This window comes from Microtus oregoni, unplaced genomic scaffold (assembly GCF_018167655.1).
Source record: "Microtus oregoni isolate MIOR12 unplaced genomic scaffold, Mior012 000036F_ref0000092, whole genome shotgun sequence".
Taxonomy (NCBI): domain Eukaryota; kingdom Metazoa; phylum Chordata; class Mammalia; order Rodentia; family Cricetidae; genus Microtus; species Microtus oregoni.
Genome location: NW_024543095.1, coordinates 15,656,071 through 15,681,922, shown reverse-complemented (window position 1 = coordinate 15,681,922; position 25,852 = coordinate 15,656,071). Strand labels below are relative to the sequence as shown.

The window sequence follows — 25,852 nt, the reverse complement described above, 5'->3', positions numbered from 1 at the left end:
AAAAAAAAAAAAAAAAGTTAACATTATACAAACAAGTTAAGTCTGAGGGAATTCTCAGTGTTATCTCCATATGTTTCATTTATGTCTAAAATTATTTCAACATTGCAAGTTAATCTTTTTCAAAATGGAAAGTGAAGGGCTGGGAGACACAGCTCAGTTGACAAAGGCTTGATTTCCCAAGGGCCCACACCGTACTCCCAGCACTAGGGAGAGGCAGGAAGACAAGACATCCAAGGTCACCCAGGACTTTGGAGAGCTTTAAGGTCAGCTGGCACCTCAACCCCAGATACACACAAACTGTAAAGTTAAGGCAAGCCATAGTTAAGTCTTTCCCACCACGATGCTGGATAAAGTTAGGTTTTGGGAAAATTCTTTCCACTTCTGGTTTTGCCAGTCTTACTACAGTAGCCAAGATTATATAATTGCAAACTCAGATTAGAGTATGTTTCTAGGGTGTATTTAATACAATTTTCTTTTTTAAGTGGACAATGTGAGAAACAGCACTTGGATTATATTCCTGAGAATAAAACAAGTATCCACAAATTCATGCTTATAAAGATAAATACCTGAGTGGTGCATGGTGGGACTTGCTTTTAATCCCAGCACTCAGGAGGCAGAGGCAGGTGGATCTCTGAGTTCTGAGGCCAGTCAGGGCTGTTATATAGAGCAACCCTGTCTCAAAAAAAAAAGACAATAAAAAAAATAAATTGGTGGGGAAAAGGAGTAACTTCATCATAAGCTAAGAGATGAAGGTCAGCACCAACAGTCATGAATCCCATCCATATCACGTTCATCACCTGACACAGGATAAAAGTAGTACACTGTGTCTGTGGTCTTTCTCCCCTAAATAAACCTACAGCTTCTAATCATAAGAAAAGCATTAGATAAATCACAGTAAAACCCAACCAGAACACCTCAACTGTCAATGACATAAAAAGCAGGGAAAGTCTGAGAAACTGTCACAGGCAAAGGGGGCTTAAAGAAACATGATGACTAAAAATATAATGTAGTAGAACATTTATGTAATTTGGCATATTTACATAATGTGGTATATTTACATAATATAGAACATGTAATAGGTTCAAGGAACAGTAAAGGGAGTGAGGTAAAATAACAAAATATGAATACATTACAGGTTTCAGTTAGTAATGTGTCAAGGGGCTAGAGAGACCAAGAGTTCTTTCCTACACAGCATCTGGATTCAGTTCCCAGCACCCTATCAGACAGCTCATAACTACCTGTTAACTCCAATTCCAGTGGATTTGACTGTCTGGACTCCACAGGCACCTACATACATAAGATGTACATTAACTCACACAGGCACACATACACATAAAAAAATTAAAAAAGAAATCTCAAAAAATAATATATCAACATTTGCTCATTAATAAATGCAGCTAAACAGTTCTCATGAATTTTCCCATACTATCAGCTATTGATGAAGAGACAATCATTGGAAGCCCATTTACAGGACTGGGAATAGACAAGGAATGTTAGCCAGAAATCCCCAAGGTACTGTCCCATGGAGTACCTCCATGTGGGCTCCCCTTTTTGAGAACCTCAGCATTGCGAGAATTTTCTCTGGAGACATCTTAGGCAGAAACCTTTTCTGATCTCTTGGAGGTTGCAGTGTTATTTGTACTGCATTCCTGGGCCACTAAGGCCCAAGCAGATTCGAGGGGATGGGAGGTAAAGAGGTAAATCCTACTTATTAAAGAAGATTAAAAATTTACAGGTATGTATCTTGTTGAGAAAAACCATGTGTACAGGCAATAGGCCCTGTGCTCAACTCCCAACATGATTTTTTTTTCTTTGAGACAGGGTTTCTCTGTGTAGCCTGGAACTCATTCTGTAGACCAGGCTATCCTCAAACTCAAAAAGATCTGCCTGCCACTGCCTCCCAAGTACTGGAATTTTTAAAAGGCATACGCCCCCACCACCCAGCCCCAACAGGATTTTTAAATATAGATAAAAGTGTGTATGTGTAGGAAAAGAGATTTGCTTTGAAAAGATAAACTACAGAGGGTCTGGATTTAGAAGGACCAGGTTTCACTTCGGACCAAGGTGGAAAGGCCTTTCTAAAAGGCTAGCTTACAGTCAGGCGAAGAGGCACACAAGTACGATCCCACCACAGGGGATCAAGGTCTTCCTAAGCTTTAAAGTAAGTTTAAGACCAGCGGGGAGGGGTGTGTGTGTGTGTGTGTGTGGAGAGACAGAGGTGGCTCAGAGGTTAAGAGTACTGACTGCTCACCCAGAATTCCTGAGTTCAATTCCCAGCAACCACGTAGTGGCTCACAGCCACCAGATAATGAGATCTGGTGCCCTCTTCTGGCATGCAAGCATACAAGGAAGGAATGCTGTATACATAATAAACAAATCTTAAAAAAAAAAAAAAAAAGACCAGCCTGAGCAACATGAGACACTATCTTAAAAAAAAAAAAGGCTGTAAATTTGAATAAGTAACATCACAATGCTTTTGATAACTCAGCTTCCAGAAATCTTGGAAACCTGAGGGTATCCACTAATTTCAGATGATTTAGAGACTGACTGCTTAAATGCAAAAACACTCCATGAAAGCTTAGAGCTTGCACAATCACTCTACACAGTGATGAAGTCTGCTCTACTAAATGACATCCTAACTCATCCTATTATCAGTGTGAGCTTCCTCCATGAATGACAGAAATGTGAACAGAATATGGACACATGGACTACCATACAACCTTAAAATACTTGTTAATATAAGAACATGGATAGACCTTATATCAAGTGAAATATGCTAGGCAAATATAACTTACAGTAATTAATGTAACTTAATACTATATAGTTATTATGCTGCACTGTGCAGAGAATTCCAAGAAAAGAAATCTGGACACATTCAGCACAAATATAATCATTATCGGCCAAATTGTGCAGTTTACAAGCAACAAAGCAAACAGCACTCGAACTTACAGTGCTGGAAGCTGAGGAGCCTGCGTCTACCGGAGGGAAGCTCCAGCAGTATGCCTACACCACTGCTCTAACACCAGCTAAATAAAAAGCTCAGCAAGCAGTAAATCTAAGTTCTGATCTGGGAACTTTCTAGCATTTTTCCCCTCCGAATATTTCCAGTCCAGAGCTGCTTGAATCCATAGAGAACCTGCAGATACAGAGGGCCAACTGTGTAATGAACCTAAAACAACCAAACTTGGAAGCAGAAAAGAATGGTGGATAGGGAGTGGGAGAGACAAGGAGGCGCTGGTGAAGAGATAGAAATACTCAAGTCAGACAGGTGTAAACCACTATACATTTAAACTGGCTATGGTAGTACGAGCCTATAATCCCAGCACTTGGGAGGCCAAAGAACAACACAAATTTGAGGCTGTCATGAGCTACACAAAAGACCCTACCTCACAAAATACAGGAGCTAGAAAGATGGCTCACAGATGAAGAACAACACATACTACTCTTAGTACCCAAGTTCAGTTCACAGCACCCAGGGTGGCTAGTTCACAGCTGCCTGTTGAGTCCAGCTGAAGAAGTAAAAACTTCTGATCTTCTCAACACCCACAGACACACTCGTAATAAATACATCTCTTAAAATACATCATCTTAAAATAAAATACATCTCTTAAAAATAAAAATGTTCCTAGAAGTATTTTAGGTAAGAGATATTAGCTTAATATAACCATTCCATATTATATATGTGGGAGTAAAGGAGACAGCACACAGCACAAACAATCACAAACATATCTTATTTTTTGTTTTTGTTTTTAGACAGGGTTTCTCTGTGTGGCTCTAGCTGTCTTGGAATTCTGTAGACCAGGCTAGTCTTCAACTCAGATCGGCCTGTCTCTGCCTCCAAAATGCTGGGGATTAAAGGCAGGTGCTACCACCACCAGGCAACAAATACAATTTTAAACATGTAAATTCGGGAGTTAAAGTAAGAAGGGGGGGGGAGGGAGGGAGGAAGACAGGCTGAGAAAACCATCCCCAAAGTGTGATTCCCCATATTCTCTCAGAGAAAGAGTTTACAAACAATTTCTGAACAATTAGTTCAAAAAGCAGTCAATCAAAGGAAGATACAATATCTAACTACTGCAAAAGAACACAGAAAAGAAAGAAATTTATCAAAGAAAGAGTTGAGAAGTTTCCCAAAGCTAACCAGCACTACACAGAAAGACTGAAAGTAGAACCAGAACCAAAATAGTACTGAAGTTTCAAAACACTAGTGGTAAAGACATAATCCTAAAAATTCTCAGAAGGGGAAAAACTAGGTCACACTATTAAACCAGAAACCAAAACAGCATCAGCAATCTCTAGAATATTATCTGGTAAAGTAAACATGCAAGTGACTTCCTGAAGTCCCTATTGGTAGAATATTCTCTCACACACAAGATAATGCATACCTTACACATAAGGTAACACTCTATAGAGTTAAAAGTATGGTGAATATTCACATGCATCACTATGAATAAACCTAATAAAAACAGAGTATGATGCTTTTTATTTTTTAAAATTTAGAAAACTTATAATCAATTAGTTTAAAACATGAATATGTAGCAAAAATATGCAAAACATACAAAAAGCATATTGTAGCCTCTGAGTGTTAGGATTAAAGGCATGTACCAGCACACCCAGCCTAGTTCTGTTTTGTTTCTAAACACAATTTAAATTTTCCAAAAATGCTTTTGGGGATAAAAATGGGATTATAATGTCCTCTGCACAAAAAAAGCAGAATCCATATTACATAGGAAGAGTTCTCACAGCAAAAGGAAAATTCCTTTGATGTTTCACAGCAGAAAACCAAGTGATGTTTAACCAAAAAATTATTCAACAGTTACACAAATATTTTACTTGGAATACTGGACAGTAAGGCTGGGTGGCACAGTTCAGTGGTAGAACAGGAGCTGACCATAATATATGAGTCTGAGAATTGATCTCCAACTCTCACTCCAGAAGAAGAGCATCAGTTCTAACAGTAAAAACATAGAACATTTAGAAAAAAAAAAAAACTAATGCAAAATAAATGTAAAGGGCAAATATTTACTAATAAATACTAATTGCAGAATTAATAAATGACAGCACTGAAGCTATAATCAAACTACTTAGAATATTAAAGCTGCATAGGTCAACAGAAACAACATAATTTTTTTCTTTTATGTACTTGTATAGGCACAAAGGCCTGAGGATGCACATACCACAGAGAGCCAGAGAATTTTAAGAAGTCTTACAAATAAACTGTTTAGAATAGTGCCTTTCTAATTTCAAATTTTAACCGAGGACACAGTGTATAAAGGATTATCAAGACAGAATTCCTATGATCTAGCCCAGTGCTCTTGACTTCAGCCTGTTGCTAGACAAATCAATGGCTATTACTATTAGTCTTCAGCCTCAGTGTCCACAAATGGCTGCACTATTCTAGTTCTGTCATCTTAAAAGAGCAGAGAAAAAGCTACACACACCCTCCCATCAGAAAACTCACAGAAATTAAACAATGGTCTCATGCTTTTCTCCAACTTTTTAAACTTACGTTTTATTTATGTGTATGTGCTTATGTCACGTGTGCTTGTGGGGGGTCAAAGGACATCTTAAGGGAGTGGATTCTCTCCATTCATTAAGTCACACGTTTTGTGAAATGGCCTTCCATGTGAGAGCGATCACAGGATGCCTCCTACTTTCTTTTCCTAGTTTGACAGCACAGCCAGAATGAATTTCCTGTGCTGGGAACTAGAGGCAGAGCTTCACTCATGCTAAGCTAGGCAAGTATCTATTTCAAGTTCAGGACAAGAACAATCCCTTCACCCCTTCTAAGTACCACATCAGTTAAGCTATAAAAAGAGAATTACAGCATTGCTGATGGTCACATTTTGCTTTGCTAGAAATTTTACTTGGGGAAAAAAAGTCCCATCGTTGTTTGCTATGAACAGTGTGGTATAAAACTCAAATTACATGCAGATTTGAACTATATAAAGAGTATACACATATACAGGCTATAGCAAAACAAAACAAAACACCACCACCAAACTGTCTGGTAAACTTTTATTAAATTAGAACTTCCCGGCACAGGACAATGTAGCATATAAAAGAGGTAGTTGGTATTGGCTCTAGCCTATAATCCCAGCACTCGGGAGAACTTGAGGCCAGAGAATTGCTGTGAGTTTAAGGCTAACCTGGGCTACAGAGTGAGAATTTCCCCCAAGTAAGAATTAACAACACTTGTGGTGCTTTTTCCAGACCGTCCTTATCTTTTAATCGTGGCATGATTCTAAAACTATAAGGCATAACTAACAGGCAAGAATACGGAAAAACCTCAATAACCACAATGAGAAAAAACAGGTATCAAACTTATATACTGGAGGTTTGGAGAGATGGTTCAGTAGTTAAATCACATTGACTGCTCTTCCAGAGTACCAGGGTTTTGACTTCCAGTGCTTACTAGCACTCTTAACTCCAGTTCAAGGAGACCCAACACCCTCTTCTGGCCTCCACAATTAGTGCACATAGATGGTACACATAAATACAAGCAGCTAAAACACACACACACATAAAAACAAATTAATTTTAAAAACTTTTAGTATATATTGTATGATTTAAGTGATAGGTAAAAACAGGCTAAACTATTATAATATATGGGATCAGAAGCCAGAAAACAATAAAATGCATATGGTAATCTGGATTAACTATAGACCTCAGACAAACTAACATGTGGCAGGCTTAACTCTGAAATGGTGGAAATGAGTTTGGCAATATTCTGAGGTTCTTGTAGGTGACTATAATATGTTTTCTAAAAATGACAAGTCAGAAAGTGGTCTTATGCTACTGGAATTTGGATATACTATACTTGAAAAATACACTGCTCAGAACTGTACTTGATAGCAGAACCACAGAATAACTTAAAGCATTTACTCAAAGCCAACAACACTGCATATACTTACATAGAGAGGAGGTAACGAAAGGAGTCAAAAATTCAAGCTGGGCGGTGCTGGCACACACCTTTAATCCCAGCACTCGGGAGGCAGAGGCAGGCAGATCTCCATGAGTTTGAGGTCTGCCTGGTCTACAAGGGCTAGTTCCAGGTCAGCTAGGGCTGTTACACAGAGAAAGCCTGTCTTGAAAAACGTGTGTGTGTGTGTGTGTGTGTGTGTGTGTGTGTGTGTGTTTGCGCAGGCGTGCACGTATAAAAACTCAGGCAATCAAAGTCCTCTTTGCCTCACTCTTCTCACTCTCAACTGGAATAAAAAACTCTTCGGATAATTATCTCCCTTATTCCTGGGACTAGGAAACTTGTATTTAAATAATAAAGCAGTAGTTCGAACCAGGCATTCCTGGAATTCCAACGGGGGGGGAGCTGAGTCAGCAGTTTACAAATAAGAGGAAACCAATGCAACGTGACAGAGCAAATGCTAAACACTAAAGTCAAGAAAGCTTTCCTGGAAAACTACATACTGAATGGATGGACCATATATTTTGGGAAAACCGATTCAATTATCAGCTCAACCACCTACTATGACTCTAACTCTGACCCAATTATTTAAATCCTCAAAAGTTTGGTTTTGCCTATGGTTGAGGGCGGGCAGAGAAAACTCCACACAAGCAATCCTAGCACTTGGGAGGCTGAGGCAGGAGGCCCAGGCCAGTCTGGACTATGGAGACTGTCTCAAAAAATAAAACATGAAAACAAAATGCCTTTGTAGTGTAGGCTGAGAGACAAGGAGATGCTGCAGGATAGCTGCTTAAATCAGTACTTGACATGAAATGTATAGATCACAGCCTATTATTACAACCACCCAAGACTGAACATCAGATCTATGCAGCATCTATTATCCTCATACAATCGACAAATGAATACATATCTAATGTTTAAAGTGACTACCATTTTGTACATCATTTACTGAACCCTCAAATGTTTCAAGTTAGGTTCTACTTTATTTAAATATTCCTTTAAATTATTTTATTTTTGAAATCTATTCAATGACTTCTGAAACCAGCCAAATCCAAAGGTGGAAAAAGAGAAATAAAACATGTATTTCAGTGGACTTTATCAAAACCATATGGAGGACGTGTGTATAAGTGCATCTATCTGAATTTCCTTCTCTTCCATGTGGTGCTCACATAAGGGATGATAGCATTAACAGCTCTACTGTCAAGGGGTAAGGTAAGTTCATTAGGAAAACGTCCTAAGTCAGAGAGAAACCCACTCTGTGCAGTTCCACTCTGCTATCCAGTTTCCCCTGCTGAAGATCTTCTGCTTTGACAAAGTCTGACATATAAGATGCGTCCATGTTATGTGGTTTGATGAGTTCTTACAAGTGTGCCTGTGTTGCTCCCACCCAATACAGAGCATCCCCCCATGGCTCAAATGTACCTGCACTCCCCTGTCAAGTCCACCCCCATTCAGATTTAGGGCAGCCAATGATCTGCTGTCAGCAGAGTTTCATGTAATTCTAGAATTACATGTAAGTGAAAATTACATATCAATTAAGATGTATATGTAAAATTCTAGAATTTCATGTAAATGAAATTCTGAGACATACTCCTTTGTGTCTGGTTTCTTTCACTTCACAATATACCTGAGATCTGTGTATGCTGTGTTAATCTTCTGCTTGTTTCTTTCCTCTTTAATTACCTTCATGGCTTTGGGTTTTAAAGGGACTGGAGCAGTGTCCACGATGTAGTTCAAGGATACAGAGCCTACCAGCAACTTCCATGTCCATATGAAAAGTATAGTACTTTCAAGGAAAAGGATTCCTTTCCTTGCCAAGAATTACCTTGGCTTTTTTAGAAGGTAGTGCTGAACTAAAGTCATGTTTGCACTGTTCTCAACTACCTGGATGGTAAAAACGGGGGCTAGCACTACTTTTCCACAGTTTCATACTTGACTTCAAATAGTGACAGAGATCACCTTTTTAATTTCTCCACACCTGAGAATAAATAACTCTTCCTCCTTGCCTTAACAGTTTCAATTAGGAATAAAAGTGAAACAAGTTCGGGGTACACTGGTTTGACTTCTAGCTTCTGTCATTGTCTTCCTCCCAGATAAACAGACCCCAATTATAAAACAAGTTCAGGGTACACTGGTTTGACTTCTAGCTTGTCATCATCTTCCTCCCAGATAAACAGACCCCAATTATAAAAGGCAAATTAGGGCCAGGCGGTGGTGGCGCACGCCTTTAATCCCAGCACTCGGGAGGCAGAGACAGGCGGATCTCTATGAGTTCGAGACCAGCCTGGTATACAAGAGCTAGTTCCAGGACAGGCTCCAAAGCTGCAGAGAAACCCTGTCTCAAAAAACCAAAAAAAGAAAAAGAAAAAAAAGAGTCAAATTAGGGGGGAACAAGCAAAGGTTTCATGAGTCTTTTAGAAAAAAATGTTACTTACAGATCCGACTGTTCACTTTAGCGTTGTTTAAATCAGTTCATGAAGAGGACTAGAACAAGAATCTATCTATGCACAGTCACAGTCCTAATACACAAAGGAATTGCCCTGGAACACGGCTGTACAAGGTCCAACATGTCTAAAGCATTCGGTACAGAGACGGTTCCTCATTAGAAAAAACAAAAACCAAAAAAGTAAAAACACTAACTAACAACCATAAAACCAAACAGCCATTTCAGCCTCCAAATCACCAATTTATCCAGGAGGATAACGCAGACATCTGATGTCCTGCTTTGCTGAATTAGCCTGTTTATCAGTGTGGGGTCCCAGAGGAAGGCTTAAAGTCAGGTACTACACAGCACAGCACTCCTGCTGACTCTTCCTTCTGGAAACTAACACTTCTTGTACCCCAAAGCAGAAATCAGCATTTTTCAGATACAAATCCAACCACCATTCCTGAAGTCACCATGTTCCATTAGTGTTCCAATCTTACAGCATCCTCACCCAAAGTACCTGTCTCCTCACTAGACCAACCTGACTGCATCAGCTGCCCTTTCTCTAACTTCTAATCCATTCATTCACCAGACACACTCTAAATGTCCCAAGAAAGATATGATAGCTTCTCATTCCTAAAACAAAACAAAAACCCACTAAATACTAAATACCCAATCTATCAGAACCTTAGCCTCTAAACAAACTGCCATGCCTCAGTTCTACACAGCTCAGATATACTGTACACAGCCCCACCTCACAGTCTACTTGTCCTATTAAATTCTATTTAGTGATGGAGGAAGCTCTGTTAACCAATCACCTTTAAAAGAAGTGGAACCTAGTTAAGGCACGGCTACCTGGAGCCCAGGAAGAAAAACTGGGACGGACCAGGTGCTCGCTGTTCTCTCTGGGTGATTCCCGCAGGACACAGCAGAACTCGGACTTCCCATTCTTGTGGCGCGAGTTCCCCTTATAACAATTAAAAATATAGTTGTTTATCTTTAAGCTGGCCTGGTCATTTCCGAAATCGAGTGAACAGTTACAATTTAGCTAACCAATCCTTCAAGGTACCTCAAAAATAATATCCCAAATTCTCTACCCTACGCTCTCACCACTTTCCTTTAGTGATTCCTCCTAGTCCCTACTGGTCTAGATCTTAATCAATCTCAATCCAATCTTCTTAGGGAAACTTGGGGTTTTAGGGTCAAGGAAAGAAAAAGCAAAATGAAGAACAAATTATGAAATTTCCCTAATGAAAAGAAATATAACTGCTTAGTTATAATGATATCATCTTGCCCTCCCCACCCCTACACATATTACCTAACATTAAAGCACTGGCATTCTAAGCACTCATTTCAGTATTTTAAACTATTTGGGGGATTTTAAACTATCTTTAGGTTAAAATCTTTAATTTGCATCAGAGACACACAATCCCTAGAAACCAGAATCCCTAAATATGCACAGTAACTGACACCTGTACTTATATGTTCATATATACCTACAATCACTTTTCACCATTAAAAAAGCCAGGAGTGTAGAAAGTTAGATGGATGATCATGGCAAACATACAAAAGGGAAATTATGGCCAATAAACAAGAGAATGCTGACTACTTGTAAGGGGAAAAATGCAAATTCCCTACCAGGAAAACACAAAATTAAAGCCACAATGGAATAATCATTTAACATTTCGGGAGGGACAAAATATAACTCAAATTACCAAATATAGACAAGAATACAGAGCTGAGCTGGGCAGCAGTAGCACACGCCTTTAATTCCAGCACTCAGGCAGCAGAGGCAGGCAGATCTCTGTGAGTTTGAGGTCAGCCTGGTCTACAAGAGCTAGTTCCAGGCTTCAAAGCTACAGAGAAACCCTGTCTCAAAGGGCCAAAAAAAAAAAAAAAAGAATACAGAGCTGTGCTGTCCAGTACAGTAGCCACCAGTCATATGTACCTAGTAAGAATCTGAAGTGGGGTTAATTAAAATTGAGATTTACTATAAAATCCTTCCAGTCATTTTTAACATGCAAGGTTAATATGCTTCCAGTAAGCTTTTCATAATTAACTAGCCAACTCCAATACTTTATATTCAAAATATATACTACTTGACTCTCATAATTTGTATATATGCTATAATTCTGGAAGATACACATTTTTTTCTATAGGTTGATCATGTCTGAAAACAGATTTAAAAAAAAATCCTGTAATAAATCATCAAAACTATTGTACAGACATCTGTGTATCCAAATTTGGTGCTCATCCTGTATTTAAAAATCAAGCAGGGCAGGAGAGACGGCTCAGTGGTTAAGAATACTGGCTACTCTCATAGAGGACCAGAGTTCTAATCACAGCACCCACAGAGAGGCTAACAATCATTCATAACTTCAGTTCTTGATGATCCAACACCCTCTTCTGGCCTCCACAGGCACTGCATTCACGTGATACAGAGATATACATGCAGGCAAAACACCCATACACATAAAATAAAAAATTATATAAGTAAAAGACTTCATCGGCAAAACACACACAAAACCTGCACTACAGCTTAAGTGCAGATGAGCAAATAGCCTCAACTACACACAAACCTATTATCTTGGAAAGGAGTCAAGATACAGATAAAGAGCAATAACATAATCTAAGTCATTATTGACCCATATAAACTTATACTACCCTAACAAACTTGATTTTATAAAAAAAAATTGAAAACTATTATATATTAAGCTAAAATTTGTTCTTACACAACAATTTGATTCAAGACACTCCTGACTTATTTATGGAAAGCCAGTTTCCAAGTTTAGCCTCATCAACCATTAAAACTTTAACCAAGCAAACGCTAAGAGGCTGGGCGTGCAGCTCAGCACTAGAATATAAGCTCAAGACCCTGAGTACGAGAGTCCATGACCCCTCCCCAGAAAAGGGAATGTGTAGGCTGACATGGACAAAATTAACATGGTCTCTTAGGTCATAAGTGGAACTAATGTTCATTTTTATATTATAAATAAATACAGCCAAGCAGCGGAGGCACACGCCTTTAAACCCAGCACTTGAGACACAAAGACAAGCACATCTCTGTGAGTTCAAGGCCAACCTGGTCTAGAAATCAAGTTCCAGGACAGCCAGAGTTACACAGAGAAACCCTGTGTCGAAAAACTAAAAAATAAGCAAATAAATATAAGGTAAGTTCCCATTAAAGTAAAAACCTAATCTTGATTCACTGCAATGAGGATCACAAATCTCATTGACTCATAAAGATCATAAAAGATCATCATGAATTAGAATTTAAAAAGACTCAACTCTGTCAAGTTTAATGTGGCATATTTGTGTAACTTCAAGATAAACATCTTTCTCAAACTGTATCATTACATAGAAAGCTACAGGGCTCTTGTGGCTGCTCAGTAGACTACAGAAGGCAGAAAGCAAGCACCTGCTTTCCAGGCAGGAGTAGGACAACCTCATGCAGTAATTAACAGTGCAAAAGCACCTCAAGTAATATAACATAACAACACTAACAACAAATTGACCCTATCAGTCTTCCTTTAGCTAAACTGTCAAACCACCAGAGAACATAAGGAGAAGCCACAAGTCAGTGACAGGATTACCAGATCTACTGGTCAGCCATTAATCATTCAGTTATGTTCAACTAAGAACAGAAACAGAATAAGGTCCTTTCCCAACACAAATAATAAGCCACTGGTTTTCTTGTTGTGGTGCTGAAGATCAATCGAGGGTCTACTGCCTAGCTATTCCACTCTCCCCATCTCTTAACAGCCCCGCTGAAAGCGCTGTTCTTCCTACCATCCTATCCCTTCTCCCGCTCTCCCTCCTAGAAACTCACTTCTATGAAATTTGACAGTAAGTGGAAACACCTACATCTCCAATTCAAGGACTGCTTTTCTTCCTGGGTTCCATTCTAAACTGAAATCCACATCTCTTGTAAGTAAATTTCCTCTTTCTTAACACTCCAGTTTTCATCCAATTATACAAAAACTCTTCCTTTCCATTTTTAAAACTAATGAAGCTCTGTAAGACATGGGAGTACAAACCTGTAGTCCCAGCTACTTGGAAGTCTGAGGTGGGGGTCACTTGAGCCCTGGAGTTCCACAGCAGCCTAGGCAACAGAGTGAGAACAAACAACCGCTTAAGTTCTAATCAGTTTTTACAGGTGTCTAGAAAACAGACACATCCTGAAGGTGTCTGAAGCCTGCATGAGAGGAAGTTCAGCTGTACAGTGAACCCAAGAGGCACTGGCTATCCTGAATGGAAGATCTGCCGGGGGAAAGGAGATTTGTCTTTTTGTTCACTCCAGCCTGAAAGACCTTGCAGGCACCAAGCACTCAGCAAACCTAAGAATAACAACAGAAAGCACACATTAAATACGTTACTGCTGTGAACCCTGCACTTCTCTGTAGACTGTAGCCTAGAGTACATGAAAGCAGAAAGCATCCCCAATAGTAAGCATATCATTTTGAGTTAAATTATTTCTCATTTGTAGGAATCTATAAGGGACTACATGTTCAGTAGAAGTACCAGGCCCTTACCAGATGTGACTGTTTTATTTGGGGTGGGGACCTATGCTGCCCAGAGGGTCAGATACCCTCAAGTGACAGATTAGCTCCTATGGTCTCCAAATCATAAAAACATCTAGTAACTATTCCTTTCCAACATCAGGAACACATCACACCTAATCAAGAAAATAAAATGTAATTCCACTTTAAGTCAGTGATAAAGTAGCTTAAAACTACTTTGAAACCTCTTTTTTTAAAAAAATGACAGATAGGGTTTCTTGTATAGCCCTGGCTGGACTCAGAGATCTGCCTCCTCTGCTTCCCCGCCCAATGTCCTTCAATTTTTTTTTTTTTTTTGGACTTTTTCGAGATAGGGTTTCTCCATAGCTTTTGGTTCCTGTCCTGGAACTAGTTCTTGTAGACCAGGCTGGCCTCGAACTCACAGAGATCTACCTGCCTCTGCCTCCCGAGTGCTGGGATTAAAGGCGTGCGCCACCACCGCCCGGCTGTCCTTCAAATTTTTAAATTCACCTATATATTTGCTATTTCTGCTTTTCAGGTACTCAGCAGCTATCAAATACAAACTACCCACTTGCTTCACTTTCTTTTATATTACAAATCTTACTCTATAAACCTGAGAATTTAACCTTTTTAGTTTTTCATTTAAAAAAAATTTTCCTGTTTCTACGATACAATGTATTTTTCAGTAACCAACTATTTTGTAGTGAAGGTCATTCTAGATAAACAAAAATCCTAACACTTCCAGAGATAATAATTATCCTCCCTTTCTCTCTCAGTAATTGGCTCCACTCCTATAAGAAGCCCCATTAACAGTAGACAGCTTACACGAACCAGAGCTCTGTGCCTGGGTCCTGTTCTGCACACAGACACAAAGTAAGCCTGCTAAGCAAGCAGTAATGTTTCTAAAGTCAAGATTTTAATTTTCAAGAAGTTAATGTAAAGCCAAACATGAACACCACAACCTTGATGATACTTCCTTTTGTTCATTTGGTGTTTGTTTTGTTTTTGAAACAGAGTCTCACTATATAACCAAACTAGCCTGGAAACCTGATTCAAAATTCTCCAAAACACTGGATCTATTTTAGTCTTAACAAGTTAATACTGAAGTATTTAATATTTTGGGATCGGGAATGAGGCTTCCTGTTAGTGTACACTCATGCAAGGACAGTGTCCAACCCCTGTACAACACACATACAATCTATTTGGCAAGTCATAAAAGCTTCAAACTGGCAAACTGCTTTAACTATCACAAGCCTTAGTATTTAGTTAAACCTAGTATGTGAACCTCAAGTGTGAACAAGCTATTTATTGAGGTCTTGAAGTTAAATTATTCAAAAATGCATTTAAAAATAGCTATTGTTGCAGGGTTTGATGGTTCACATCCTTTAATCCCAGCTCATAGGAGGTGGATGCAAAGGCAGGAAGTTCTATGTGAGTCTCAGGCCAGCCTAGTCTACATATAGTTCTAGAGACAGCCAGGGAGGCAAGCGTAACTCTCCAGAGGTGGAGCAGAGGGTCAGTTCAAGGCTAGCCTGAGATTTGACGCCAGCCTGGAATAAAGGAGACCCTGTCTAAAAGTGGAGGGGGGGGGGAGGAAAGTGCAGATTATGGAGCTTTTGGAACTTTAACTTTCTCAAACTAACTTCTAGGAACTGGTAAGTTTCTGTCAATTTAAGATGTTTTGTACTCAACATAGAAACTCTAAAATCCAAATAGTTCCCAATTTTATTCTATTTATCTTCACTGAGTTTATAGAGCAGTGAGATGGGAAGTAGTCTAGATCACATAACTGGGGTCTCCCAAATTTCTAAGAACCTTAGGCTATCCTCAGCTAACGAATGCAGTTCTGCTAACAGGTTATCATGTCCATGTTCTACGACAAACTTTAAACAGAAGTATTCAAGGTCATTCTAACTTCTTTTTTGTTTTGTTTTGTTTTTTTGAAGATAGGGTTTCACTGCTGAACAGTTTTGGCTGTCCTGGAACTCACTATATAGACCAGGGCCTCAAACTCACAGAGATCCGCCTGCCTCTGCCTCCTGAGCAGAAGCTAGGATTAAAGGCAAGCATCGCCGCCGCCCCCCCCCACCACCAATGTTCACCTGGGTCATTCTACTTCTAAAATTAGTTCACTAAAAATAAAGAGCTGAAGAGAGGCTTGGGGGAGTAAGAGCGCCCTGGCACCAAGTCTGATTCTCACAACCCATATGATGGAAAAAACTAGGTCTGACCCCCCCACACACACCGGAGCATGTGTGCTAGCGCACTCTCTCTCATAAAATGAAAAAAGAAAAACAGGAACAAGGAAGGATCACTTTTTTCTAACTGTCTAGGCATACCTGAAACTACTGTATGAATAAATTCTCAAGTTGAAAAAAACCCACAACCAAAAAGCCTTGTATTAGTCTTAGACCACTGTTTTTTCTAATTTCTCTTTAAAAAAAAAATCAAAACTGTATTTTGCAGAAAACATAGAATGTTTCCTAAGAAGTTAATTTTATTCGCTGTACTAATATTTTCAAGGCAGCCTTGCTCTGTAGCCACTAAAACTTGCTGGTCATATTGCCTCAATTTCCTGAGTGCCAGGAGAATAAAAACCACTAGTGGGATTAGTTTACTACCTCTCTGCAAGGTAGTCACAATGTATCTTTAAATGATTACACATAACACATAAATATTCATGAAACATAGATTCATGTTACAACATCAATGGTAGGAGGGGGAAACATTCACTCCCAATATCATATACTATAAAAAATGTTTATCAACTTATGTACAAGGACATGGACTCCAATAGTTTTTTTAAGAAATCTCCATATCTAGGTAATACTATGGCAGTCTGCCATAGTACAGCCAAACAGAATTACTGTTGAATTCATAGGTTTCCACTAAACACTATACATCAGAGGAAACACTGTAACTTTCAAGAGCTACTTTTTCTGACCATATCAATTTATGAATCAACTGTTCTTAGAAGCACAGCTATTTAGACACCATCCCATCCCTTTTGATGATATCATCTCAGGGATTTGGTAATTATGTGGCTGACTACCATACAACTGCGCTGGCATGCCGGCCACAGAAACTGAGCAGCACTCTCACGTCAGTGACCCGCAGTCTTCAGAGAAACAAGACAGCCGACGGTAAAGCACAAGTGGTGAGGGCCCTGCCGACAGCTCCAAATCATCACAGCAATGCTCATGTGAGAACACACAATGAACACAAGGCACCAGGCAGAAACTATTAAGACTTTCAGAGAAAAACAAAACAAAACCCCACTAAACGAAGAGAAAACACAACCATTAAAAACAAGAGCTGACAAGATTTAAAGTTTTATATATAGAGAGAGAGCTCAGGGGCTGGAGAGCAATTACAGCTGCTCTGGCACAGGACCTGGGTTCTGTAGGAGCCTGTAACTCCGGCTCCAAGAGACCTCGTGCCCTCTCACTCCCTCTTGGCTTCCACAAGCGCCAGGCATACACGTGGTGGTGTGCATGGAACATTTACACACATGCAGCAAACACTTACAATACAAGCAATATAAAAATGAAGAGAAACAAGAATGGTGAAACACTGTGATTCCAAGAATCTGAGGCAGGAGGATCACTTTGAGACCAGCAGAGGTTACACAGTGAGCCCAAGGCCAACCCCTTGTCACATTTTGAGATCCTGTCTCAAAGAAAAACAAAACACCCTTTAAGGGAGGGGAGGTGTTGATGCACTAACTAAACACCAAACAGGCAAAGGAAACAAACAGCAGCACACTCACTGCCCATTCGGAAGGCCTACAAAAGCATTTCTTTAAAGAAAGAAAAAAAAAATCACTATTTAGCTGGGTGTGCGGGTCCAGGCCCTCTAGCTCAGCACCCAGGACACAGAGGCAGGTGATCTCTGGGAGTTCAAGGCCAGTCTGGTCTACCCATTAAGTTACACACATGCCAGCCGGGGTTACATAATGAGCCCCCCACGCCCCGGTCTCCATATGCATAAAAATTATCATCTAAGTGTTGCAAGAATGTATTTTTATGTCTATGCTCTTGGAAAATTCTGTAATAATCAGAATAACTTCCACACTTGTTTAGAGGTGGTGCAGGCCTACAAAAGGAGCTCTGATTGCACAACAGAGAAAGTAAATGAAATAATATCTATTAACATTCAGAGGCCATGGCATGTTTCTGCCAGAACATACTGTGACTCACTCTCTTCGCTGCGCAACTTGCCACTTCTCCATCCATGGAGTCGCTCAGATAGAAAGAGTTCCTGTGCTAATCCCACAGTAAGCCTCAGTAATTCTCACATCACAGTAGCTGCAAACCTTTGTTAACAGAAAAAGAATGGTTTTCCCAAAATAGCCACAAAACAAGAAGACAACTCAAATTCCCTAATAATCCCTTTATGAGACTCCTGCCAGCTTTATTTTGATACATTAAACATGTGGGGCCTATTTTAAAAGCTCTCTGACTTAACAAGACAGCTTCGTAGTTGTTTTTAAGTTCCCAAGCTGGTTTCAGAAGCGCTTGAATACTGATCAACCTGGGCTGCTAGCGAATGCTTAAAGGGACATTTTTTTTTTTTTTTTTTTTTTTTTTTTGCCAAATAAGATCGGCAAACTTAAGACCGGCAAACTTTGTAGGGGTGCTAAAACTGGTATTAGCGGTCATTTTTAAAACTGAAGAAGTTGTTCCAACATCCATTGAGCCCTTCATCTGGAAATTTATTTCACGGTTATTTTCACTCTATCCTTAATGATACTTTTAAAGTTAAAAGTATATAAAAGTGATCCGGCCACATAATACTGGTCAGTCTATTCTTAATGGCCCTCCAATAGATTTGGGATAAAGATCGTAGCAATTTCACTTAAGTCCACTGTTAAGCACGACACCCTAAAATTTCTGACAGTGTTTCGGGCGGTTGGAGAGAGGGTATAACCACACACACAGACACGAGCCGACTCTAGTTACGAGGAGCAAAAGAAACGGTTTAAAGCACTTGAGGAAGAAGGCACAGACAGAAAAGCAAGACTTCACAAGGAAGTGAAGCGGAGCGCAGGGGAGGGCAGAAAGCGACCCGGAGAGCAAAGCGGAAAGGTGTTTTCAACGGCGGCGTGCCGGACCAGGGGAGCCGCGGCCTGGAGTGGCCCGCGCGCCCATGGGCGCTGCCTACACGGCGCAGCGCTAAGGGAAGCAGCAGACTTCCACGCGAACCGGCAAACTACTCGCTCGCCGCGCCCCCCGGAGCCGCGAGTGCGAGCGGAGGCGGCGGGCCGGGCCGGGGCCTAGGCGCAAGTTGGCCGGCCGGCCGTTCCCCACTCCGCGGGGCGCCGGCCAAGCGGCCTTACCTGAAGCGAAGGGAGGAGGCGAGGTCTCGCAGGCTCCCCCGCCGCACAGCCGCCCGCGGTCCCCGGCTTCTTCCCGAGACGCGCCCCTGCCTCCGCCGCCGCCGCTTCGCCCTAGGGGGCTCGGCCACCGCCGCCGCCCGGGCTGTTTACACCGTTCGGCCCCTCACGCCGCCGCCGCCGCCTTCTCTCCACCCCAGCGCCACTGCCGACCCGGCCGCCGCCACCTCCTCCGCCGCAGCCTGGTCTCTCTGGAGCATCTTCCAGCCACCGGACACGGAGAAACAGAGACTCCAGCCGCGCCGGCAGGAAACTCCCCCGCAACTGCCGGCGATCAGAGCACCAGCGGCTTTTCCGCCATTGAGCAGCGGCCGCACCGCTCCTTCTGCAACCCCCTCCCAGCACCTCCGTCTTTCTCCGCCCCTCCCCAGGCTCCGCCCCCCGCGGCCACCCATTGGGACGCCGCGCGTATCGCCACGGATCACGGTTTGCTGAAAGACACATCAATCTCCGTTCCCCAGTCCGGCCCCGCCTCTGTGCCTTTAATTTCCCATTGGGCGTCTTTCCCCACCTTTAATTGGCAAGGTCACCTATCCATCAAGCACCGCCCACCAGTGAGGCTCAACCCTTTATTACCATTTACTTTATTCAGCCACGCCTCCGCTTCGCTCTACTTCCCGACGTCGCCGGCCTGCCCTCCCTAGCAGCCATAGGTAGAGTCCACCGTCTGTCAAATTACGCCCACTTGGAGGCCGGTTCCGTTGTCTGATTGGTCCGAATGGAGGCCTGACCCTCGGGTCATTGGCTTTCTCTACTTTTTCGTCACTAAATCAACTTCCAAATCCGTCTCTCCGGCTTTTTAAATAAACGCGCAAAGGTATCCTAAAAGCGATTGGTTAATCTCAGGAAGCGGCCAAGCCCCGAGTCTGCGGACCCTGCACTTCTGTGACCTCTAAACCTCGCGGAAAACGAACACGTAAAGGAACCAACGGGCAGTCCTGTTATAGGTGGAAATTGGTCCCACCCGGAGTGGAGAGAGCCGGCTCCTGATTGGCTAGAAAAGTGTCCCTAGGTTCTCATTGGAGGAGACAGACGCCTCTCTTCGGCGTAGAGACGTGAAGGGAGAGCACCGTGAGGACCAAGAAGGTGCCCGGAGAGAGGCGTTGTTGTTTAAACTACGGGTGGGGCGCGCGCGGGAGTGGAACACTGGGCGCGTTAGGGGCTCTGGGGAGGTGTTGCAGGGAGGGTGAAGGGCCCGGATGTTCCTAATAATGAAATCATCTCTGGCCAATCAGTGCCTCATTGTTGGGATACCTGCGTGACCTGTCTCCAGCAGGGGAGAGTGGGCGGGAAGTTGAGGAGGCTGAAAAGCCACTTGAGAAAAATGGGACAAGTAATCCCTTCAGGAGGGTTGTGTGCTGGTTCAGATTGTTCTTCTGTCTTCTTTACCAGGACCGCCTGCCGTTCAGCCCTTGGCAGCTGTGTGTTTTCTCAGGGCTGATTTTTAAAACTCCTGTCTAAGCTCTTGACATTCACTAGGTCATTCCCCTCTTAAAAGAGCACCTGCTGTTTGCTAGGCTTGGCGGGTAGAACTGGAGGTACTAAAGTAAACTGGTCCCAGACCGGGATGGTAGGTGTGTGTAGGAAAACGTGTATTTAGGGTATGACGGCATAAAGGATTCTCCCTGGGGGGATGATTACAAGGAAGGCTTCTCAAAGACCCGGGTGAATCCAGAATAAATTACAGGAGTTCTATAAGGCAGATGAAGGAAATGGTCATCTAGCAATCAGATTTGGCTAGAGAGTGAACCAGGTTAATTCCTCCAAATGAAAGTGTACTGGGGCATTTAAACATTTACCTTAAGAGATTTTTAATCACGCAAGCATTGATATATACACAAGTCTTTGAAATACGTTTTAAACCTCATTCATCCTTACGTATAAACTAGTTGGGAAAAGTTCCTCGACTTTGAAAAGAAGGGCATATTTCTGGAGCAGCTGCCACGTGAAAGTGGCAGAAATAAACACTTGATTACAATTCAGATGTTTCTGGAACCTCAAGTGTAAGAATGGTGTTTTAGTGTTTCTATTGCTTCAGTGAAACACTGTGGCCCAAAAGAAAGTTGGAGAGGAAAGAGTTTATTGGGATTACACATGCACATTGAAGGAAAGAAAGACAGGCATTCACACAGGGCAGGAACCTGGAGACAGGAGCTGATGCCAAGGCCGTGGAGGGTCCTGCTTACTCTAAGGCTTGCTCTTCCTGCTTTCTTATAGAACCCAGGATCACCTGCCCTGGGGTGGCCCTACTCACCACGGGCTAGGCCCTCCCCCCTCTGTCTCTAATTAAGAAAATGCCCTACAGGCTGGCCCACAGCCGGATCTTAGGGAGTCATCTCCTCTCTGGAGATTTCCTCCTCTCACGTTGTGTCTAGTAGACGGGAATCTAGCCTACACAGACGGTGATTTTACAGCACAGTGAGGAAACAGCCAGTTAGCTTCAGAATCACCTAAGATTCCCAGGCTTCTTCATGCCCACAAAATCCAGAACTCTGGGGATAAAGCTCAGAAGGTCATTTTTTTATTTTCTCCGTCGTGATTCTGGGATTGAACTTCGAGGGGTAATTTTTAAAATATCTCTTCAGCTGCTGGGTCTTTTGTTTGCTTGTTTTTGTTTGGGGTTTGGTTTTTTTTTTGTTTGTGTTTTGTTTGCTTGTGTTGCGCGTCGACTCTTGGACCCTATGGCGCCGAGAATTGGAGACAGCCATAAAAATTTCTTTTCCCCATTTTTGCATACTGTAGTGTGAATATCAGCGAAGAAAAGGGAACCCCAATTTCGTTCTCACTGTCCCTTCCAAGATCTGCACTATGAGAGCAAAAAGATTTTATTTTAATTCAGGGTGTGTGGGTGGGTGTGTCCATGCATGCCCTTGAGAGCCTAGGTTCGTGTCTGTGTGGGAGTGGAGGTCCAAAGACAGTGGGTCAGGTCTCACTGTCAGCAGGCGTGATGGCAGCTCCTTGACCGGCACAGCTGTCTTTGCCAACCGAAGCAGTGTTATATAAACCACTTGTAGACTATGTTTCCTGAAATCACACTTTTCTTGGGACACCTTTTGTAAATCGATTGTTGTCTGGAACCTCACCTTACAAAATAGGGGCCATGCTAAGAATCAAAAGATAAGGTCCGTTGGAGACCCCTGTCTTAAGGACCCAGACCACCACAGATAGGCAACAGAACACTTTCTTGCCTGCTTGATTTCTTCTCACTTCCCTTTGGCAGACTCTGAAAAGTGATGGAAAGTTGTTCAGTCCTGTACCTGGGCTGGAGTTTGCATATCACTCACTCTATAATCCCCCCAAAATAAAACATTCTGGATTGTTTGTTTGTTCAGGTCTAAGAATACAGTGAGATCACAGACAAAAACAATTAGGCTAACTTTCTTGTATAAGTTACTCAAGTTTAACAACACTAATCCTTCAAGAAGACCCAACAAGAAGCAGGGCGGTGGTGGGCAACCCCTTTAATCCCAGCACTTGGGAGGCAGAGGCAGGCGGATCTCTGTGAGTTCGAGGCCAGCCTGGACTACAAGATCTAGTTCCAGCTAGGCTCCAAAGCTACAGAGAAACCCTGTCCTGGAAAAAAAGAAGAAAAGACCCAATAAGATTCATAGGTTTCAAACAGCAGTGTGTGTCATAGTAGACACCCAATCGGTACTGTCATAATTGGTTCTGCACTGTGATCATGCAGTAAGTACACTCTGCACTTCGGCTCGTCCAGTCATAACACCTCTCTCTAGAGCCAGATGATGAGCTGTTGACACTCCTAGCAATATGTCCTTCAAAATTGAAATAATTACTAAGAGTAAGTAAAAAATCATCCAGATTTAGAGGCTTTTTTAATTTTTTTATGTTTTGGAGGGTTTCACTTTTGTTTGTTTTTAAACGCTCTCTTTATGTAGCCCTGGCTTTCCTAAAACTCACTGTATAGACCAGACTGGCCCCAAATAACAAAGATCCCCTTGTCTCAGCCTTCTGGGTACCAGGATTACAGGTGTGCACCGCTGCTCCAGCTCTGGAGTACTTTATAAAATAAGACATCATGACCGGGAAGATGGCTTCAGTTGTAAAGAGCTTGCCTTGCAAACACTAGAGTCCGACTTCCATCCCCAGAATTTATATAATAATAATAATAATAATAATAATAATAATAATAATAATAAAAAGCTTGAGTTTGGTGGCACAGGACTGTAATCCAAGCACTAGGGAGGCAGAGACAGGCCAGAGGCCTACCAGCTTCATCTAATGGAGGCACTTTGGGAGACAATACCCTGTCCTGTTGTGAGATCCTTGATTACACTGTGTAAAGATATGTCACTGTGACTGGTATAATAAAAAGCTAAGCAGGGCTGGAGAGATGGCTCAGCGGTTAAGAGGACTGACTGTTCTTCCAGAGGACCCGAGTTCAGCTCCCAGCAACCACATGGTAGCTCACAACCATCTGTGATGAGATCTGGTGCCCTCTGGCCTGCAGGCATACATGGAGGCAGACTTTATATACATAATAAATAAATAAAATATTTTTAAAAATAAAAAAAATAAAAAGCTAAGCAGACAATCGCTAGGCGGGAGGTATAGCTGGGACTTCTGGACAGAGAGCGCTCGGGAAGAAGAAAGGTAGAGTTACCAGCCAAAAACAGAGAAAGCAGGGTGGGCAAAATGAAGATGAGGTAACAAGTGTGCAGAAAAACGTAGATTAAAAGATATGGGTTAATTTAAGTTATGAGAGCTAGTTAAAAATAAGTCTAAGCAAAGGCCAAACTTTTGTAATTAATAACAAATCTCTATGTCATTTTTTTTTTGTGAGCTGGCAGCCCAAAGGAAAGTCCCACTACACACACACATACTCTCTCACACAGATAAAATATCAGATAATCACGTATTTCCAGTAAATCTGGGTGGTCCCTAAGTCCATCCCGTATACAGTGCTTCCAAAACCACACAGATATTTCAGGGTTTACCTGAGAGTGGTTCTCGCAGCACCTAATGACGGTCTACTGTGCATTGGGAATCTTCATGTGATTCCCATTAAGAAAGGCTTACCTGTTGGTGTCCCTGTTTCATACAAATCACTAGCTTTCTTGAGGCACTCTGCTGTCAACCCCCAAGCACCCTGATTTGAGTGCATTGATACACTGGGATTGAACCTAAATCCTCCCAGATGGGAGACCAGCCCTCTACCGTCATGACGGTCCATACCTAAACCTCAGCACCTAGGAGGTGGAAACAAGAGGATCTGTAGTTGAAGCCTATCCTTGGCTACACATCAAGTTTGAGGCCAGCCTGGGCTGCATGAGACTGTCTCAAAGTTAAAAAATAACATAGGAATCAATCTCTTTCAGCCCATACTAAGATTGCACAGAGTCCGGTAGTATAACAGGCACTTCTAGCCTTCAGTCAGGGTCTCATTGTGTGGCTTAGGTTGGACCTTATTGCATAGCCAAGGCTTTATCTTCTCAAGTCCTAGGCTTCCATACATGGTCCCCCATAACTGGTGGACCATTCTATTTTCTTAGAAATGTTTAACCTTCATTTTCCTAAAACTACATTTCCTCCCTTAAACATATTATCAGAGTAGAACTACTCAAGAGTGGGGGATGTATGCCTAGATACATGGACATTGAGCAAGAAGTGAACTCTATATGTAAAAAAAAAAAAAAAAAAAAAAACCTACCCTGGAAATCTCTAAAGAGGCTGGAGAAATGGCTCTTCCAGTAGGCCAGGGTTGGATTTCCAGCACCCACAGGACAGCTCACATCTCCTCCCAGATATCCAATAGTCTTCTGTCCTTTGAGGACATGTAGGCAAAACACCTCTACACATAAACTAAACTTGAAAACTTTGAAACCATAAGAAACTGGCTCTATGTTCCACATATGTCAGGGTTTGTTACAATATTAAAATCATATTTAAATTCTTGCCATCATAAGGAGAAATGTCTTCTTAAACTTTTTAACCATGATATATTAGTCAGAAATACTTTAAATATCCATCAAAATAGTCACCATATTTTTGTTTCTTTTTGTTTTTTGCTTTTTTCGAGACCGGGTTTCTCTGTGGTTTTGGAGCCTGTCCTGGAACTAGCTCTTGTAGACCAGGCTGGTCTCGAACTCACAGAGATCCGCCTGCCTCTGCCTCCCGAGTGCTGGGATTAAAGGCGTGCGCCACCACCGCCCTGCTAGTCACCATATTTGACTATGAATAATAGAAAACCTTCTCCCTGGCTAAAAGCTCTATCACATAGGAATAATGTAGGTGGCCAGTCCCTAGCAGTAAAAGCATGGCAGGATGCTTACTGCAGACTCAGTTAAAATGCCAGTTTCTGAGCAGTATGGTGAGAAAGTCACATGACCATCCCTAACTGCAAGGTAGATAAGGATGTCTGCTTACAACAGAGATTCTCAGGGATGCCTGAGCTTCAGAGTCATCTGAAGGAGGTCCCATTGCCTAGACTGCTAAAGTCCACTTCTGGAGTTCCTAGTTGTATAACTCGCAGTTGGGGTCCAAGGATTCAGGTTTCCAGGTGATACTGGGCTCTGATCTAGAATTAACTAAAACCCAAGTGGCTAGATTTATCTGTGAGGGATTTTTTT

General features: G+C 41.9%; 1 protein-coding gene across 7 annotated transcripts in view; it reads right to left on the bottom strand.

Annotated features, from left to right (window-relative positions):
* Ppm1b (protein phosphatase, Mg2+/Mn2+ dependent 1B) overlaps positions 1 to 20,120 on the bottom strand; it is a 54,393-nt gene extending 34,273 nt beyond the window's left edge. For 2 of the 7 annotated variants that reach the window (XM_041631193.1, XM_041631192.1), the window contains exon 1: positions 19,206 to 19,570. The gene's annotated coding sequence lies outside the window, so the exon portion shown is untranslated. Of the gene's footprint in view, positions 1 to 19,205; positions 19,574 to 19,838 lie in introns of those variants that run through there. The other 5 variants (XM_041631190.1, XM_041631191.1, XM_041631189.1 and 2 more) reach the window with 5 other exon arrangements.
* Positions 20,121 to 25,852: the final 5,732 nt, after the last annotated feature.